The following is a 22,454-nucleotide window of genomic DNA, read 5'->3' on the forward strand; positions in this document are numbered from 1 at the left end:
AGTCTGTCCTTGTAGGACATGTTTTTAATGCCTAGGATCCTCTTCGTGAGGTACTTCTGTGGCCTCTCCAGCTGTTGCGGGTGTCTAGTGAGGTACATGCCAAATAGGGCATTATACTCAATGATTAGTCTAATGAAAGAAGGGTAGAGAGAAACAATGACCACTTTCTTCCAGGATGCAAAGCCCTTGGTAATCAGATGTGCCACATAGAAAGACTTTCTGACCACAGTGGCAATGTGGTGGTCAAAGGAGAGGTTGCTGTCAACCTGCATCCCCAGATCTCTTATAATGCCTTCAGTGTTCAGTGGGCTCCCATCTATGTGATAATTAGTTGGAACTGAGTTTTTACCAAAGGGGATGATGACACATTTTTTGGCATTAAGCTTAAGGCCATGGTTTCGACACAAGTCATTGGTCTCAGCGAGGCCTTTCTGTAGGATGTCTGCATCACTTGGGGAGTTAATAATGACTCCCAGCTTGCAGTCATCTGCAAACTTGGTCAGCCCATGTCGATTTGTGTTGGTCTGGACATCTGAGAAGTAGGTGCCAAACAGGAGAGGACCCAGGACCAATCCCTGTGGGACTCCACTCATGACTGGTCAGCAGTCTGACTTGGCATCTACTACTTTCAAACTGTGTGTTCTATCTGTGAGCCAATTTGCAACCCACCTAGTGATATAGGGGTGGATGCCTAGTTTGCTGAGTTTATCAATAAATTCTGAGTGAGGAATGGTGTCAAAGGCCTTGGAGAGATTGAGGTAGGCTGTATGCACTGCCTTACCTTCATCCACATCCCTGGTGACTGACTCAAAAACGTCAACCAGGCATGATCTCCCTTTCACAAAGCCATATTGCGTTGGGTCTAGAGTTTGGAGATTTCCTATATCTTTGTTAATCAGGTCCATGAAGATGCACTCCATAGCTTTACATATCAGACTCATCAGGGTAATGGGGTGATAATTCCTCCCAGGGTCTGTAATTGCCTTCCCTTTATGGCGAGGGATGACTGGTATTGTGATTGGTCCTTTGGGGGGGGGGGATAAAGTTGACACTGAATCTGTTGGCCAGTATGTTGGCAATATCTGTTGGCTCAGTATAGACGGTGCCATTGTGCAGTAACTCTCAGCAAATCTGGGTATAGCCATGGAGATTCTTGATATAACTATAGAAGACTTTGTGATTGTTTTTAGTGTCTGCTGCAATTCTGTCTTCATAGCTGGCGTTAGATGATTTGATGAGGGGATCTCAACTTTTTCATGAGGCTAATAAGGGAGTTTTTCCAGTCTTGGGACTTCACCTTTTTCTGCAACAGTTTCTTCCTTCTATTGTAGAGTTTATTAATAGCAGGGGACCACCAGCCTGGCTTCCTGAATTTGGAGGAGACCGCCTTGGTTCTATTTGGTATGGCTAGTTCCATGCATTTATGTACATGTTCGTACAGTGCATTGGTGTATGATTCGGCAGTCAAACAGCTATTCTCCATTGCCATGGCTGCCATGAAGTTAGCCACCTCTGTTTTTAGGAGCTGAAAGTCAGCTTTGGAGAAGTTTTTCAAGGTGGTTACCTTTGTGGGGGGTGTGGGTGAGATGTGGATTTCCATGGTGATTTGTTTATGGTCAGATCTGATCAGGGAAGGATTGACTAATGGTGTAGAGCAATGGTCGTCCATGTTAGTAATAACCAGGTCAAGGATGTTGCTTCCTCTAGAGGGGGTCAGAATGAGCTGGTCGAAGGCATTGAAACTGATGAATTCCAGGAAGCATTGGGCCAGTATATTGGTGCTTGAGTAGTTCTCCCAGTTAATGGAGGGGTAGTTGAAGTCTCCTAGTATGAGAGTGTTGGGTTGGACCTTGATAGATTCCAGGCTGCTTAGGAACATGGAGTGAGAGTCTAGGGACATGGTTAGGGACCTATAGCAGACTATGACCTGGATCGCCATCTTACCCAATGTTAGTTGTAACTGAGGTATCTCAGATGTGTTATACTGGGCTATTAGTCTGGATATGTGCATATCCTTTATGAATATGGATATACCACCGCCTTTGGAGCTAAGGTCCATGTTACGGAGACGAAAGGTGTAGAATGAGTTATAGCCTTTTAGTACAGGCGTGCTTTCTACTGCTTTAAACCAGGTCTCCGTTAGAGTACAAATGTCGATGTTCTCCATTTTGAGGAGTGCTTTGAGTGAGTGCATCTTGAGATTTAGACTTCTAGCATTGAGCAGCATGACCCTCAGATTGTATTTATTTATAGCTGTTACATTAGTAATTTGGTCTTTGGAACACCGTCTAAAAAGGCACTATAGGGGTGGCAAGAGTCATACCCAGGGGTAACAGATGCAGGTCATCTCTGGCAAAGCATTGAAGTCTGTCAATCTTGTCATCCCAAGCAGACAGATACTGGATCCCTGTAGAATGACACCAGAAACTCAACCAATTGTTGAAGTCAATAATTTTTTGTTTGTACTCCGTTATCATTTTGGGCGATGGTAGAATACTGCTCAGGGCTAGGGTCATACCTGCCAGTCCCATATAATCCAAGAGCTCCACTATGTGTCTTTTCTTGTAGTCCAGGGAGGTGCATCTCAGGTCATTTACACCTACATGGACAATGACAGAGTCATACATGTACTTGTGGAGTGACCTGAGTGCCTGTGTTATGTGTCAGATTCTGGCACCTGATAGCTGACTGTTACCTTCTCCTTATTCATCCTAGTGAGCGGGACAGCTGTATGCCTTACTACTGAGTCACCTATGCTTAGTGTATTGGGCAAGGTGTTTAGCCTTAGGGGCTTAGGTTGAGGGGCACACTGTGGAGGTAAGCTATGTGTCATGTGGTTTGTGCTCTGATGTGGTGGTTGAGTGCGTTTCTGTCTTGGAGGTCTTTGCTGTTTTGATAAATTTCTAGTTAGAGCCTCCATGAAGGTGGGTGTGTGGTTTGTGTTTTTATGTGAGAGATGTGATGGTAGGTGATCTGGAGAGCTATATATTCCATGCGGTGTGGTGCAGGTGTTGATCTTCTCCTCTTGACCAGCTAGTCCGGTCTTGGCTGGAGAGTGTGTAGCTTCTAATTTGGTGATATAAGTGCATCTCTCACAAGTCTGATTGTTGAGAGGTAAGAGGAGAGGGTTGTCTGTGTACATGAGGCAGTTGCTACACTGCTCAGAATGCCCAGGTGCACCAGGTAATAGGAGAAAGCACAGGGAACTGACCTTTAATCATGCCATGAGAGGTGGCCATAACTATTAAGTACTGGAGCTATTTCCATGAAGAACAGCTAATGCTGATGACACTTAGGTGTGCTCCACTAATTGTTACAAAAACCTGTTGAAGTGCAAAGTGATTAAGCTATTTGAAGTGCAAGAGAGAAAGAACTAGGAAGATTCAAGACTAAAACTGAAGAGCAGACTTTCTGGCACTTGTAATACTTTACCTCAGCTCGATGCCCCTAAGTGGAGCTTAAACAAGCATAAACCTGTGCAAACACAGGCTTTTAAACCAAAAGGTTGAAAGAGATACAAAAACTGCCCAAACAGCAATAAACTACAATTTCTGGGCCAGAAACCACTTGTCTTGTGGTAGATAGGCTACATAATGCTTACCACTCCCACTGATAAGCTAAAAGGCTTCCTTCCAACACAGAAAGGCTTGGGGGGCTCAGAAGCTTACAAACAGTCCTGGATACAGCAAATCTGTATCTGGACTAGACTAGTTACAGGAAAGGTGGGAAACAAGTGCAAATGCAGGCTTTTAAACCAGAAAGTTGAAAGGGATAGAAAATAATTCCCAAACAGCCAATAAACTACAATTTATGGGCCAGAAACCATTCCTCTTGAGGAAGACAGGCTACCTAGTGCTTACCACTCCCACTGATAAGCTAGAAGGCTTCCCTCCAACACAGAAAGGCTAGGGGAGGCTCAGAAGCTTACAAACAGTCCAGGATACAGCAATTCTGTATCTGGACTAGACTAGTTACAGGAAAGCTGGGAAACAGCAGTAAAAACAATTCAAATGCAGTGCAAGCTAGCACACTTGAGTGTGTAGCAATATTAAAGCAAATGCAATTTAAATAAATGCAATTAAATTAAAAAATGGCTAAAACAAGTGCAGAAAGCAGTAAATAAGGAAAAAATCAAAATGGATGCACTTAAAGTATCTCTTTCCCCTTCCAGATGGTCTTGCAGTCTGCATCACACCAAAACTGGATCCACAGAGCTTAACAAAGCGCAAACCCATGCAAACATGGGCTTTTAAACCAGAAATTTGAAAGGGATGGAAAAACTGCCCAAACAGCCAATAAACTATAATTTCTGGGACAGAAACCACCCTTCTTGTGGTAGATAGACTACCTAGTGCTTACCACTCCCACTGATAAGCTAGAAGGCTTCCTTCCAACACAGAAAGGCTTGAGGGGGCTCAGACGCTTACAGACAGTCCTGGATACAGCAAATCTGTATCTGGACTAGACTAGTTACAGGAAAGGTGGGAAACAAGCGCATATGCAAGCTTTTAAACCAGAAAGTTGAAAGGGATGGAAAAACTGCCCAAATGGCCAAATAAACTGCAATTCCTGGGCCAGAAACCACTCCTCTTGTGGTAGATAGACTGCCTAGTGTTTACCACTCCCACTGATAAGCTAGAAGGCTTCCCTACAACACAGAAAGTCTTGGGGGCTCAGAAGTTTACAAACAGTCATGGATTCAGCAAATCTGTATCTGGACTACACTAGTTACTGGAAAGGTGGGAAACAAGTGTAGACACGGGTGTTTAAACCAGAAAGTTGAAAGGGATGGAAAAACTGCCCAAACAGCCAACAAACTACAATTTCTGGGCCAGGAAACACTCTTTTTGTAGTATTTGCTGCCTTTCTATCTTGTTGCTTACTTTTTTACAGGTTATTGGACAAGATGCCCAGTTTTAAAAAGTGTGTGACTTGCACCCACAAGTTATCAAACTTGGATGCATATGATAAATGTGTTTAGTGTCTAGGCCCCTCACATTTGGACACCTCCTGCTCCATTTGTGAATCCTTTGGCCAGTGGGCCATTGTTGAAAGAATAAACAAGTTGACCTACAAATGGTTTCTCCCAGCCACTGTGAGAGAGAATGCTCTTTCAGTATCCTCAAAATCTTCCTCCTCTCCTTCTAAGAAATCATCTAAAAAGCCTAATGAAAAAAATAAAGAAAAAGAGAAATCTTCAGACCATTCATCGTCCTTGGATCTAGCTTCTAAATTGTCTAAACCACCGGAGCAAACACTCTTCTTGAGTACTATACTCACCAGATCCAACACTCCTGTCAGGTTCTCATTGAAGCCTGTATTTCCTATGGTGTGTACCCCAAACTTGCAAGAAAAGTGGCACCATCATTCCAGATTTCTCTCTGCTGCATCATCTTTCAGGTCTGCCAGATCTTTCAGGAGCCTAGCTGAAGCAAACTTGGACAAGATGATCAAATTAATTTGGAACAAGTTGGAGGTCCTTACAGTTCTGACCTCTGCCAGAACAAAGGTAACAACATCTTCCCTACACTCAGTAGCTGCTCCTTCTCCAATCTGACCTTTTAGATCAAAGCCTATTGCTCTGACTTCTACCTGCAGTAAGTCTCCAATGGAGCCTAGTTGTAGTTCCTTGATGTCAATGAGTTCTCTGATTTTGTTGGCTCCAACCACTTTGGAACCATCTGAGCCTTGGAGCCAAATGGCTGACATTATCTCTAACAAAGTAAGTTGAGAACTGAGGTATTTGGAACCTTTCCTCTTTCTAAGAGCTTCTTAGTTACATAGTTTTGCTCTGATGTCAGCCTCAGATCCTTAAATGCAAGGGTTCCAGGTGATCCCTTGCTTAGGCAACTGGTTTGCCACTGTCTCTACTCATGATCTAGTCATCCAAGCCACAGATTCCTTGCTCCATCTGTGTTCAGATCTAGGCATAATGGTGAATCCAGAAAAGTCCAAACTTTGTCCAGCTCAGTGTTTAGAATTGATAGGAGCTCTGTTGGTCATGATGCTACAAATTGCAAAACCTCCACAAGCAAGGATCATATCCATTTACTGTCAAGTCTTAAATGTCTTGTCCTGTCAGGAGCCACCAGCAAGAATGACTTTCTATCTTTTAGGCTCCATGCCAGCTTTGATCACCCTGGTTTCTCTGGTCAGGAACTATATGGAGTCATACAGTAGATTATTGTAGTCCAGTTGTCAATAAGACAGCAACCCATGTCTTTCCCATTATCTTTAACAAAGGTATGCAAAACACATATCTAATGGGGTTGGAGTCACCACATGTTTCACAAAGACATAATTTCAGCCTTCAATGATGGCCATGGTTGCTTCCCATTTGGGATGGGAGGTACTACCTTGGAAAGATAGTCCAAGGTACATGATCACAATCAGAGACCAGTCTTCACATCAGTCTCTTGAAGATGAGAGTAGTCCTCCTAGTGTTGAAAGTGTTTCAGTACTCTGTCCCCTTGGATGTGATATCTATACAGACAGAAAACATGGCAGTAGTCTAGTACACCAACATGTTATTTATTTATTTTACATTTGTTTACCAGGAAAGTCCGACTGGATGTGCACCCATTTTCAGTGGAGGCCCCGGGAGAAAAGCTCCGCATACTAAAATTAAACATGTTATAATAGAAACAAATTAAACAATTTGTGTAAACATGTTATGACAAAGACAAATTATACAGTGTATAGAAACTTTCTGTAATGGATAGAGGTGATACAGATTATGCAGAATATGTATAGAAATTACATCGTTGTACCAGGTCGAAAATTTAACACCCAGTGAAACATATGTCAAAAGGTAAAAATATGAGCAGAAGCCTTGCCTGTCAAACTAATTAATTTCTTTCTAAATGAATACTATGTGGTATATATATATATATATATATATATATATATATATATATATATATATAAATATATATATATATTGATATGTAAGGTTTATGTTAGTAGTAGTTACAAAAGTAGTTAGAGGTATAGGAAGCAGTAGGGGATGGGGTAAATGCTTATCCAGGATGCAGGATTAATTTGATAGCTGACCAAAATTTTTGTGGGTTTCTTTGGTGAGTCTTTTGTACACACGTATAATATTTGTTTTTATCATGCTGAATTTGAGTTTTGGCTTTGTTTCTGAGTTGCTGGTATGCTAAGTGACTTGGTAGAGATTTATTTGTGCTCCACTGTTCCCAGGCTTTATCTCTTAGTTTGAGAAGATATCTAGTTTCTTTAGTTAGCCAGGGGGTGTATGTTGTTTTAGTTGTAACTGTCCTTGGAGGTGTAAAATTATTAAGAATATTCAGAAATGTGCTGTTGAAGTACTTAATAGCTGAATTTAGGGGCAGGACTTTTAGAGGAGTCCAGTTGCATTGGCTAAGAGTCTGGGGACTGAAAATGTTCTTGTTCCTGATTTGGCAGTAAATAGTATTTTTAAGAGTGCTGGCCTTCTGTCTATATAAAAAGGTTGGTGAGTGGTCATTTAGGCTATCTGGAAGGCAACCAGAGTGTTGCTAGTGTAAAGATTCGTTGGTAAGGGCCCAGTCAAGGATAGATTCTCTATTTGATTTTTTATTTATTCTTGTGGTCTATTGGATGAACTGTGTAAATCCATAGAGGTTAATATGATTGATGGGGTTCTGTGAGTTACAAGTATTCCAGTCTGTGTTGAAGTCTCCCATTATAGCTATTTCTTGGGAAATGTTTTTTGAGGTCCGATAGAGGATGTACTTTAAGGTAGGGAGGTTGTTACCAGATGGGCTGTAAGCTCCTACTATGATTAAGTGTTTTGTTAGAGTTAATTTTTAAATGGTGAATACAATCTCAGTATTACTGAAAGTTGGGATGTTTAGGTTTAGAGGTTGTAATGTTAGGTTATTTTTGAGTACTATGGCTATCCCTCCACCTTGTTTCTTTTGCTGTCTAACCTGGAAATATTATAACTAGTGGGGATAATCACATTGTCTTCTATCTGTGGCTTTAACCACATTTCTGTTAATACAACTATATCAGGTGAGTCTAGAGATAATGTGGCATGAAACTCTTCAACCTTATTAGCTAGGGTTTTAATGTTTAAGTTTATAAGTAAAATATCAGATCTTCTTCGAGGTATACTTAATATATCCTAAGGCTGAGAGGAGATATAGCTAGGTGAATGTGGGTTGGTTGTGGGGCCAGGATTTGGGTGTATATCACCACTTATTGTAAGTAGTGTTGCTGTGCTTACTACAGTGTTAATGAAAGTAGTAATGGTTTTATAAACCCTAAAGGAGATATATGTGGTGAAAGATTTCACCTGTGATTATTCCGTATTGTACTGAGTACAAGGATAATTGCTCCAATAAGTTCTTATTATTTAAATGTTTAAATCCATCTGTTTAGTATAATATTTTGGCAAGTTATGGTTAAATCTCTGCTGTACTTCAAATTATCAACAGCCAGATCATTTCAATATATAGTGTAGTTGCACCTCATCTTTGCTATATGAAAAGATGCCTTCCCTGAAGAGTCATCCCACCCTCATTCAGACTTTTGCTAATGTCTTCTTGTATTTAGTTTTGTTGATGCCTTACTTTTCAATAATTTATAAATTGTATTATTTGAAGCATTTGTATTCAGTGTGTTTTGAAGTGTTGTAGAACATATCACTGTTGACTGGTTACTTTTTTTTTACCATTGCGTTATTATTTAAAGTTATAATAAAATATGATTGCTTATAAAATACAATCCCAGCAAATGAACATTATGTCAAATATATACATATGGGATATCTATATTTAGGACAGTTACAATTCTAGCTGCTTATGTGTCTTGCACAGATTAAAATAACACTTAATTTGAACACCCAAGAAAACTATTTATGTTTGAATACATTGTCCAACATGCTGGTAGAGAATCAGGATTCCAACTGCATTGCATTCGATAAAAGATATGTTACAGAACATTGTTTTTAGTGGACAAGTCGAGCACACATGGCATAGCAAATCATCATCTTAGCAGTGTTGCAGTGGATATTGTTGCAATAGGAGAAAGTAACTAAGACACAGATGAAGAAGACACTGGCTGTATCATGGACATAATTACCTATCAGACATTTGTCACACTATAATAGAATTATATTATAATCTTTTTAGTGAAATAATAGGTGGCATGATAGGAGACAGGTAGTAAAGCTAAAATAGGGATCCAGTTTTTTAGAAAGAGTCAGGGTTGCCATTATTTTGCATTAAAGTTATTTTTTTCAGGTAAAGAATACATTTTTAGCTTTTTAATTAGACATTGTATAGTACAATGGATTAGCAAGGAGGAAGTAAGGATAGCTATGAAGAGAATGAAGAATGGAAAGGCTGTTGACCCAGATGACATACCTGTGGAAGCATGAAGGTGTTTAGCTGAAATGGCAGTGGAGTTTTTAACCAGATTGTTTAATGTAATCTTAGAAAGTGAGAGGATGCCTGAAGAATGGAGAAAAAGTGTTTTGGTACCGATTTTTAAGAATAAGGGTGATGTGCAGAGCTGTAGTAACTACAGAGGGATTAAATTGACCAGTCACAGCATGAAGTTATGGGAAAGAGTAGTGGAAGCTAGGTTAAGAAAGGAGGTGATGATTAGTGATCAACAGTATGGTTTCATGCCAGGAAAGAGCCCTACAGATGTGATATTTGCTCTGAGAGTGTTGATGGAGAAGTACAGAGAATGTCAGAAGGAGTTGCATTGTGTTTTTGTAGACATAGAGAAAGCATATGACAGGGTGCCTAGAGAGGAGTTGTGGTATTGTATGAGGAAGTCAGGAGTATCAGAGAAGTATGTAAGAGTGGTACAGGATATGTACGAGGGTAGTGTGGCAGCGGTGAGGTCTGCAGTGGGAGTGATGGATGCATTTAAGGTGGAGGTGGGGTTACATCAAGGATCAGCTCTGAGCCCTTTCTTATTTGCAATGGTGATGGACAGGTTGACAGACAAGATCAGACAGGAGTCGCCATAGACTATGATGTTTGCAGATGACATTCTGATCAGTAGTGAGAGTAGGAAACAGGTGGAGGAGACCCTGGAGAGATGGAGATATGCTCTAGAGAGAAGAGGAATGAAGGTCAGCAGGACTAAGATGGAATATATGTGTGTGAATGAGAGGGAGGATAGAAGAATGTTGAGGATGCAAGGAGTAGAGGTGGCCAAGGTGGATGAGTTTAAATACTTGGGGTCAATAGTTCAGAGTAACGGTGAGTGTGGAAGAGAGGTGAAGAAGAGAGTACAGGCAGGATGGAGTGGGTGGAGAAGAGTGTCAGGAGTGATTATAACAGGTGAGTACCTGTAAGAGTGAAATGAAGGTCTACAAGAGGGTAGTGAGACCAGCTATGTTATATGGGTTGGAGACAGTGGCATTGACAAAAAGGCAGGAGTTTGAGCTGGATGTGGCAGAGTTAAAGATGTTAAGATTTGCACTGGGTGTGACGAGGGTGGACAGGATTAAGAATAAGTATGTTAGAGGGTCAGCCCAGGTTGGAAGGTTTGGAGACAAAGCCAGAGAGGCACGATTACGTTGGTTTGGACATGTGCTGAGGAGGGATGCAGAGTATATTGGGAAAAAGATGCTAAGGATGAAGCTGCCAGGTAACAGGAAAAGAGGAAGGCCTAAGATAAGGTTTATGGATGTGGTGAGAGAGGACATGCTGGTGGGTGGTGTGACAGAGCAAGATGCAGAGGACAGGAAGAAATGGAAACAGGTGATCCACTATGGCGACCCCTAATGGGAACAGCCGAAAAAAGATGATGATAGAGTGATTTGCTTTTTGATGCTTATAGTTAGGATAAAAAAAAATAAAAATCAATAAAAATGTATCTGTCTTCATCAACAAATTGATAAATTTCAAATTAATTCTTTTACCCATGAAAACCTTGAAGGTGATCCCTTTTACAGTTAACAAGATACACCACTTAAAAATCTAATAATTAATGGCAACAGTGTTCTTTAGGGTTGCACATAAGACTGAATTGCTTTAAGTATGGTAATTATACTGAACACCTTAACAGAAGAGACAAAGTGCTTTTAAAGTTAAAGGTTAGTGCTCCTATTTTAATGATTAACAAACTTCAAATTTGCACCAAAATATCTACGCTGTAAGAGAAACAAAAACTATCCATTAAAATGAAGCATGCAGCATAGGATTAATATATATACATACATATATATATATATATATATATACATTTGATATAGTATAGGATTAATGTGTATACAACATACTTGATGAACTTATATATTATTTATTCCAATTGTGACAGTGACATATCTATGAAAAAAGGGAATAATTCAAGAAACAATCCCAAACTTCTAAATATGCATATTTTTAATTCTTCCATTTTGCTATTCCCTAGAATGGCACCAATGAGTCTTGGAATATCAAATGGTTACTCAATAGCCAGGCTGAACATATCATGGACATATACACTAGACCATATTTGATTGCACAAATTAAACGTTCTGTTATCTCACATGGTTTCTTGGAACTGATGTTAATCACTTTACTTTGGGAAGAGGAAACCATTTTGAAAATAATTTTGGGAAACGGGGTAATATCACTTTGCAGAGAGGATGGCTGGATATTATTCCCATTTGTGGATGACAATTTTTTCCCATATAATTATACAGTTGCTTGTTTGCTGTACCTATTGGATATGTTATTCTGATGTCATGTTCTTTTACTTCTTCGTTATTGTTTCTTGCTCTTCATTTTTTAGCTAAGGCTGTTGAAGGCCATGTTATTATCATCCATCTTAATGGCAAAGTTTGCTTTAAATGAAGCTTCACTTCTTTTTATTTCTTTATTGAGTTTTTTTTTTTGAATGGAGTTAATCATTGTCTTGTTGCATCTTGCTGAATAAAGGTTAAAGGCTTTCTTCTTCTTTCTCTTTTTCTTTCGGCTGTTCCCGTTAGGGCTCACCACAGCGGATCATCTGTTTCCATTTATTCCTGTCTTCTGCATCTTGCTCTGTCACACCAACCACCTGCATGTCCTCTCTCACCACATCCATAAACCTTATCTTAGACTTTCCTCTTTTCCTGTTACATGGCAACTTCATCCTTAGCATCCTTCTTCCAATATACCCAGCATCCCTCCTCAGCACATATCCAAACCAATGCAATCTCACATCTGGCTTTGTCTCCAAACTGTTCAACCTGAGCTGACCCTCTAATATACTCATTCCTAATCCTGTCCATCCTCATCATATCCATTGCAAAACTTAACATCTTTAACTCTGCCACCTCCAGCTCTGACTCCTATATTTTCGTCAGTGCCACAATTTCCAACCCATAGCTGGTTTCACTAACATCTTGTACACCTTACCTTTCACTCTTACTGGTACCCATCTGTCACAAATCACTCCTGACACTCTTCGCCACCCACTTCACCCTGCCTATACTCTCTTCTTCATCTCTCTTCCACACTCACCATTACTATGAACTGTTGATCCCAACTATTTAAACTCATCCACCTTCATCAACTCTACTCCCTGCATTCTCACCATTCCTCTGTCATCCCTCTCATTCACACACACACATATATTATCTCTTAGTCCTCCTGACCCTCATTCCTCTCCTCTCTAGAGCATATCTCCATCTCTCCAGGGTCTCCTCCACCTGTTCCCTACTCTCACTACAGATCACAATATCATCCGCAAACATCATAGTCCACGGGGACTCCTGTATGATCTCATCTGTCAACATGTCTATCACCATTGCAAATAGGAAAGGGCTCAGAGCTGATCCTTGATGTGATCCCACCTCCACCTTGAACGCATGTGTCATTCCTACCATAGACCTCATCACTGTCACACTGCCCCCTGTACCACTCTTACATACTTCTCTGCCACTCCCGATGTCCTCATACAATACCACAACTCCTCTCTAAGCACCCTATCATATGCTTTATTAATTCCACAAAGACACAATGCAACTCCTTCTGACCTTTTCTATACTTTTCCTTCAACACTCCCAGAGAAAATATCAAATCTGTAGTGCTCTTTCCTGGCATGAAACCAAACTGTTGCTCACTAGTCATCACGTGCCTTCTTAACCTAGCTTCCACTACTCTTTTCATATATTCATGATGTGGCTGATCAGTTTTATCCCTCTGTAGTTACTACAGCTCTGCACATTACCCTGATTCTTAAAAATTAGGACCAATACACGTCTTCTCCACTTTTCAGACATCCTCTCTCTTTCCAAGATTTTGTTAAACAATCTGGTTAAAGAATCCATCGCTATCTCCCCTAAACACCTCCATGTTTCCACAGGTATGTCATCTGGACCAACAGCCTTTCCACTCTTCATCCTCTTCTTAGCTGTCCTTACTTTCTCCTTGCTAATCTGTTTCACTTCCTGAGTTACTATCTCTCTTACTTCCTCCTTGCTAATCTGTTTCACTTCCTGAGTCACTATCTCTCTTACTTCCTCCTTGCTAACCTGTTTCACTTCCTGAGTCACTATCTCTACATCATCCAACCTTCTCTTTCATTCTTATCATTTTTCAGCCCCTCAAAGTACTCTTTCCATCTGCTCAACACACTGTTCTTGTTTGTGAATACTTTGCCTTGTTATCCTTTATCACCCTAACCTACTGCACATCTTTGCCAGCTCGGTCCCTCTGTCTAGCCATTCAGTACAGGTCTTTTTTTCCCTCTTTAGCATCCAGCCTTTCATCCAACTCACTATACGCCTTATCCTTACCATTCCCCACCTCGCTCTCTTCACCACATGTCTCATCTCCTTGTATTCCTGTCTACTTTCTTCAGCTCTCTGACAATGGCAGTTCTTCTTCACAAACTTCTTCCTCTACATAATCTCCTGTACTTCCTCATTCCACCACCAGGCCTCCTTGTCCTCCTTCCTCTCACCAGATGTCACACCTTTCTAGCTGTCTCCCTTACCACCTCTGCTGTAGTTGCCCAGCTATCTGGTAACTCTTCACTGCCACCCAGTGCTTATCTTAACTCTTCCCTGAACTCTACCATACAATCATCCTTTTCCAGTTTCCACCATTTGATCCTAGGCACTGCTCTTACTCTCCTTCTCTTCTTCTTGATCACCAACATCATTCTACAGACTACCATCCTATGATGCCTAACTATACTTTAACCCTGTCACCACTTTGCAGTCTCCAATTTCCTTCTGACTGGCCCTGCTGCATAGGATATAATCCACCTGTGTGCATCTTCTTCCACTCTTTTATGTCACTCTATGCTCCTCCCTCTTCACAAAATATGTATTCACACAGCCATTTCCATCCTTTTCACAAAATCCGCTGCCATCTGACCATCTGCATTTCTCTACTTAACACCATATTTACCCATCACCTCCTCATCCCCTCTGTTCCCTTCACCAATGTGCCCATTAAAATCCACTCCAATCATCACTCTGTCATGCTTGGATACACTGTCCACCACTTCATGCAACTCGCTCCAAAATTTACTTAGTTAGCCATTGCACACCTAACTTAAAGAGCATATGCGCTAACAACATTCATCATCACACCATCAATTTCCAGCTTCATATGGATCATTGTGTCCGATACTCTTTTCACCTCCAAAACATTCTTGACATACTGTTCCTTTAGGATAACCCCTACCCCATTTCTCCTCCCATCCACACCATAGCAGAACAATTTGAACCCACCTCTGATACACTTGGCCTTACTACCCTTCCATCTGGTATCTTGCACAAACAATATATTGACCTTCCTTCTCTCCATCATATCAGCTAGCTCTCTCCCTTTATCAGTCATACTGCCAGCATTTAAAGTTCCTACTCTCACTTCCACACTCCTAACCTTCCTCCTCTCTTCCTGCCTCCGGGCATGCATTCCTCCTTCTCTTCTTCTCCTTTGGCCCACAATAGCACAATTTCCACCAGCACCCTGTTGGCTAACAGTAGCAGTCATTGTTTTGTCTGAGCTTATCTAAACAATCCTGTCTTGGTTTGTGATTTGTTATGGAGTTGACTGATAAGAGCAGTTTTATTTAAATTTATATTGCATTTGTTATCACTATTTTAACTGTCTGTAGGTAGGAAGAGACTGCTTATTAACAAGCTTTACTTTGATTTATATTTTGTTGTTTTACCTTTAGTTTCACTGCTGGGTGTGAGAAAGGGATAGGTTTTAGACAGGCAAGCTCTAGCCACCCCAAGAGGCCTAGACAGCTATAAATTTACACAGACTGCAGAGAAGAAAATTCTGAGCATATATAAACAATCCTGTCTTGGTTTGTGATTTGTTATGGAGTTGACTGATAAGAGCAGTTTTATTTATTTTTACTGTTAAAAGGAGGTGTGACTGTGAGCTATAGTGAACAGAAGCTACTGCATGCCTTTGCGTGCGACGTAAAGAAATTACAACTTCTGTCTGGCTGGTAGAACTTGTATGGTTAGAACAACTTTATTGTATTTTATTATTTAGTTGGATATTGCTGATATCATTTTTGCCATAGAAGTTGATTTAAGTTCCTTTGAATTCTTTGCTACTGAGTTGTGTAATTGTTTTCCTTTGCAATATTTTATTCATTTAAAGCTGAATATGGATTCCTTAAATGCGTATGCAATTAATGATTTGCTAATGCACAAGTATCTTGTACAGTGTGATAAATGCTATGCATATTTAAAGGTAACAGCTAATAACACTGGTGATCTTTGTTCCTTGTGTCAAAAGTTAGATGATTTGCTTATCATTGTTAGAAGCAAATCTCGACTTGATGATGACTGCACATGTGGAATTGGCATGGCTTGGAGAACTGTTGTATCATGTATTAATGACTGGACTGATAAACTAAATAATGTTAGGCATAGAACAAATAGAACAGATTTAAGAAATGATGCATCTATTTTCTGCAAAGATCATTCAACCCCTATGAAACATGATGATGCCCCTGAGAACTATGGAATTGTGGATGGAAGTACTCGTCAGTCTGAGGATCCAGTTTGTTTAGAAGAAAACAAAAAAAGAAAGAAAGGAAGAAGTTCTCAACAAATAACAAGGAAGAAAAAGAAGCTGACTAATGACTGTAAAGGAAAGAAAATACGTAGTAAAAAGGATTCTGCTTTGTTATATAACACGCTGGTGACAGGGAATGAAGATATCTGTCTATCAGAAAACCCTCAGTCTACAAAAAATGGAAAAGGTAGAAAAGGTAGAAAAAAGAGGAAAGGGGCAGGTGAAAAGGAAGAAATAAAAACTGAAGGTGGAAGGAATAAAGAACATTACTGTAAGAAAAAAAAGGAGAAAGACAGATGTTGACTACATGGTTCAAGCTGTGGATTTACAGTGCCAGCTGGATGAGAATTTAATACGCAATGAAAACAGTGGAATTAATAAGACTAATAGTGATGAAGATCTATCCTTCGTAACAATTGATAGAGCAGAAATGACTGTATTAGAAGCTGAAGATTCTTCAGAGATGGTCAGCAAAGATATTCTTGTAATTGGAGATTCTGTTATTAGAGGAACTGATACTTATATTTGCAGAGAGGATAATGAACATCGAGTAGTGTTATGCTTGCCAGGAGCAAAAATAGAAGATGTGAAACAAGCATTGGAATGCCTTAATGTAAGGAAGTATGGATTTGTTTTTATTCATGTTGGTACAAATAATTTCGCCAACAAAGATTCTCTGACTGTTAGTCAGGAACTGACAGCCCTCCTAGATAGTATAGCTTGTACTGGTGTTAAGACATATTTTTCACAAATCACCTATAGAAACGATAGTCAGATCACTGTGAATGAAAAGATTTTTTAGATATACACCTACATGGAAAAAATGTCCTGTTTTAAAAAATGGAAATGTGTAGAGCATCCAAGCCTTCTTTTGGGCATGTGTTCAGACAGGATGGTGTGCATTTGTCTAGATCAGGGAAGAAAATTTTTGCAGCAGATATTTTGCAATATTTGACAAACACTAGCCAGGATTTTTGCCAGGTCAAAAATGTAACAGTTCACAGATAGCAACATTTGATGCATCTCTGATGGTTGTTAATGCTAGGAGCATTAATAATGTTTTTTATTAGAAAATTTGCTACGTTTCCACAAGATTGATTTTGTTATTGTTTGTGAAACATGGTTAAAGAACAATGACTGGAAACCAATTCTGGCAGGGTATAAATGTTTTTACTGTAACAGACATTCTAACAAAAAATCAGGTGGAGGTGTTATGATAGGGATTAAAGATAGCTATGAGACCTGTGATTATTACATGTTTAGTGTTACCACCAATACTATAGACTGTGTAACTGTGACAATAAAGGCAACCCTGGAGCATATAACAATTGCTGGAGTGCATAGATCACCAAAGTGAAGTGCAGATGACCTAGAGGAATTGATGCATTTCTTACATGAAACACAGGAGGGAAGAATAATATTAGCTGGGGACTTAAATTTACCAGAAACAGACTGGAATAATACTGATTCAACAACATTAGCAAATAAATTATTCACAGAGTATAATCAGGAACAACAAATGCTTCAGATTGTAAATAAATTACCACGGGGCGGAATACACTAGATATTGTTTGTGTTCCCAAAGAAATCACTGTAACTTCAAGTCAGGTTTTACCACCATTGATGTGCAGTAATTATGGGGTTATTAAGGTTAATTTGTCGCTGGATAATTCTGCCAAAGTGAAATCTAAACCAATGCACAGAAGGTTAATTACAGATTATATGCAAGTAAAACAATCACTATGTAAAACTAACTGGAGTGAGGTGTTCAGTGGAAAAACTGCAGATGCAATGTGTGAAAGTTTTGAAAGAGAAATTGTTTGAGTGCAAAAAGTCAAAAAAATGTTTAACATCAGGATCTAGGCACGCAACATCAGGGGGGTATATTTCCATAAGAACAAGATACCTGATTAAGGTGAGAGACAAAAAATATAACAAATGGAAGAGAGGTCGAACTACAACTTTGAAAACTGTAATAAACAAGCTGGACAAACAGATTAAGCATACTGTTAGACAAGATAAAGAAAAATTTGAAGAAAATTTATATAAAGATATTGAGCATAAAAGGAAATCTTTTTATAGATACATAAGATGTGGCATGAGTAAAGATACACAAATCGATAAACTGTGTGCAGATTCTAAAATTTATTCTCAGATACAACAGATTACAGATATATTTACAAAATCGTATACAAAACAGTTTAGATCCACAAAAGGGGTGGTAAGTTGTCCTAGTTACATCCAGGTAACCCCAGATACTGGAATAAAATTAGATTATATTGAAAAAGAACTGTGCAAACTGGATCCAAACCAAGTGCAGGGAGGCAACGGAATAAGTAACAATGAACTGAGAACACTTCAGCAAGAACATACACTACCATTATATTTATTATTCACTAGGTCATATAAATATGGGGAGATTCCTCAAGATTGGAACCATGCACTTATTAAACCTGTCTTTAAGGGAAAGGGGAGTAGGACAAACACAAAATCATATAGACCCTTAAGTCTACTTTCATGTTGTGGAAAAATAATGGAGAAGGAAATACTGGATAAGTTAGTGTCAGAACTGAATAGGTTGGGACTTGAAACCATATATCAGCATGCATATGTTGAAAATAGATCTATTATCACCTGTAACATGATGTTTTATAACAATGTAATAACAGCTCATCATCATCTTCTTTCAGCTGTTCCTCTTAGAGTTCGCCAAAGCGGATCATCTGTTTCCATTTCTTCCTGTCCTCTGCATCTTGCTCTTTCACACCAACCACCTGCATGTCCTCTCTCTCCACATCCATAAACCTTATCTTAGGCCTTCCTTTTTTCCTCTTACCTGGCAGCTCCATCTTTAGCATCCTTTTCCCAATATACCCAGCATCCCTCCTCAGCACATGTCCAAACCAACGCAATCTTGCCTCTCTTGCTTTGTCTCCAAACTGTCCAACCTGAGCTGACCCTCAAATATACTAATTCCTAAGCCTGTCCATCCTAATCACACCCAGTACAAATCTTAACATCTTTAACTCTGCCACATCCAGCTCTGACTCCTGCCTTTTCGTCAATGCTACCGTCTCCAACCCATATAACATAGCTGGTCTCACTACCCTCTTGTAGACCTTCCCTTTCACTCTTATTGGTACCCGTCTGTCACAAATCACTCCTGACACTCTTCTCCACCCATTCCATCCTGCCTGTACTCTCCTCTTCACCTCTCTTTCACACTCACCATTACTCTGAACTGTTGATCCCAAGTACTTAAACTCATCCACCTTTACCAACTCTACTCCCTGCATCCTCACCATTCCTCTACCCTCCCTCTCATTTACACACATATATTCTGTTTTAGCCCTGCTGACCTTCATTCCTCTCCTCTCTAAAGCATATTTCCACTTCTCCAGGGTCTCCTCAACCTGGTCCCTACTCTCACTACATATCACAATGTCATCTGCAAACATCATATCCACGGGGCCTCCTGTCTAATCTCATCTGTCAACCAGTCCATTACCACTGCAAATAAGAAAGGGCTCAGAGCTGATCCTTGATGAAATCCCACCTCCACCTTAAACATATCTGTCACTCCCACCACAGTCCTCACCAATGTCACACTACCCTTGTACATATCCTGTACCACTCTTACATACTTCTCTGCCACTCCCGACTTCCTCATACAATACCACAACTCCTCTCTAGGCACCCTGTCATATGGTTTCTCTAAGTCTACAAAGACACAATGCAACTCCTTCTGACCTTCTCTGTATTTCTCCAACAACACTCTCAGAGCAAATATTGCATCTGTAGTGCTCTTTCCTGGCATGAAACCATACTGCTGATCACTAATCATCACCTCCCTTCTTAACCTAGCTTCCACTACTCTTTCCCATAACTTCAAGCTGTGACTGATCAATTTTATCCCTCTGTAGTTACTGCAGCTCTGCGCATCACCCTTATTCTTAAAGATAGGTACCAAAACAATTTTTCTCCACTCCTCAGGTATCCTCTGACTTTCCAAAATGTCATTAAACAATCTGGTTAAAAATTCCACTGCCATTTCTCCTAAGCACCTCCATGCTTCCACTGGTATGTCATCTGGGCCAACAGCCTTTCCATTCTTCATCCTCATCATAGCTGTCCTTACTTCCTCCTTGCTAATCTGCTTCACTTCCTGATTCACTATCCCCACATCATCCAACCTTCTCTCTCTCTCATTCTCTTCATTCATCAGCCCTTCAAAGTACTCTTTCCATCTACTCAACACACTCTCCTCACTTGTGAGTACGTTTCCCTCACTGTCCTTTATCATCCTTACCTGCTACACATCTTTCCTAGCTCTGTCCCTCTATCTAGCCAATCGGTACAGGTCCTTTTCTCCCTCTTTAGTGTCCAGTCTCTCATACAACTCTCTATATGCCTTACCTTAGCCTTTGCCACCTCTCTCTTTGCCATGCGCCTCATCTCCTTATACTCATGTCTACTTTCTTCATGTCTTTGACAATCCCACTTCTTCTTCGCCAGCCTCTTCCTCTGTATACTGTCCTGTACTTCCTCATTCCAGCACCATGTCTCCTTGTCCTCCGTCCTCTGTCCAGATGTCACACCAAGCACCTTCCTAGCAGTCTCCCTTACTAGCTCTGCTGTAGTTACCCAGCTATTTGGTAACTCTTCATTGCCTCCCAGTGCCTGTCTTAACTCTTCTCTGAACTCCACCTCACAATCACCCTTTTTAACTTCCACCATTTAATCCTTGGCACTGCTTTTACACTCCTCCTCCGCTTCTTGATCACCAACATCATCCTGCAGACCACCATTCTATGCTGCTTAACTATACTTTCCCCAGTCACCACTTTAGAGTCTCCAATCTCCTTCAGACTGGCCCTCCTACATAGGATATAATCCACCTGTGTGCATCTTCCTCCACTCTTGTACATCACCCTATGCTCCTCCCTCTTCTAAAAATACATATTCACCACAGCCATGTCCATCCTTTTCACAAAATCCACAATCATCTGACCCTCTGCATTCCTCTCCTTAACACCATACCTACCCATCACTTCCTTATCCCCTCTGTTCACTTCACCAACATGCCCATTGAAGTCCGCTCCAATCACTAGTCTCTCACCCTTGGGTATACTCACCACCACTTTATCCAACTCACTCCAAAATTTTTCTTTCTCATCCATCGCACACCCAACTTGTGGATCATATGCACTAACAACATTCATCATTACACCATCAATTTCAAATTTCATAAACATTACTCTATCAGCCACTCTCTTCACTTCCAAAACACTCTTGGCATACTGTTCCATTAGGATAACTCCTACCCATTTCTTCTGCCATCCACACCATGACAGAACAATTTGAACCCACCTGCTATACACTTGGCCTTACTTCCCTTCCATCTGGTCTCTTGCACGCACAATATATCAACCTTCCTTCTCTCCATCATATCAGCTAGCTCTCTCCCTATACCAGTCATACTGCCACCATTCAAAGTTCCTACCCTCAGTACTATACTCCTAACCTTCCTCCTCTCTTCCTGCCTTCAGGCATGCCGTCCCCCTCCTCTTCTTCTTCGGACAACAGTAGCCCAATTTCTGCCAGCACCTTGTTGGTTAACAGTACTGGTGGCAGTCATTGTTAACCTGGGCCTCGACCGATCCGGTATGTAATTATGAAATGTTCTCCGCATCAGTAATTTGGCAGAGGTTTTATGCCGGATGCCCTTCCTGATGCAACCTTCCCCATTTATCCAGGCTTGGGACCAGCACAAAGAAATGCACTGGCTTGTGCATCCTCAGTGGCTGGGTTAACAATGTAATAACAGCTATTATTGATCAGTGTTTTGTGCATGACCCTGTCAAATGCTGAACTGAAGTTAAATCTATATAAATTACATCACAGCACAGTTTCACAATTTTTCATTCATAGCTGTTAACAATGTAAATACAGCTATGAATGAAAAATTGTGAAATTGTGCTGTGATGTGATTTATATAGATTTAACTTCAGTTCAGCATTTGACAGGGTCATACACAAAACACTGATCAATAAATTAGTACAAGTAGGTATTGATGTACTGTTGATAAAATGGATAGCTGCATGCCTTACAAATAGGACATGGCAAGTATCACACACCAACTGAACAGGTGAAATCCTTGGCTGCCGTCAAGGTGTCCCACAGGGCTCTGTCCTAGTCCCTTACTTGTTTAGATTGCATCTTTCAGACCTTACTTTTTCATCTGAGGTGTTCAACAGTCTATATACTGACGACCTGAAATTGGGTAAACTGATTACAAGTGTCACAGATAAGGCATGTCTGCAAAATAATTTGACTAAATTGACCATTTGGGCACAGGAGAATAATATGTTGATAAATACATAAAAAAACTAAGCATGTGAGATTTAGGAGCACACAGTAATTGAAACTGTAGACTCATTTAAGGACCTGGGTATATGGGTA

Source organism: Protopterus annectens, chromosome 1.part1 (assembly GCF_019279795.1).
Source record: "Protopterus annectens isolate FY-2018-M chromosome 1.part1, PAN1.0, whole genome shotgun sequence".
Taxonomy (NCBI): Eukaryota; Metazoa; Chordata; order Ceratodontiformes; family Protopteridae; genus Protopterus; species Protopterus annectens.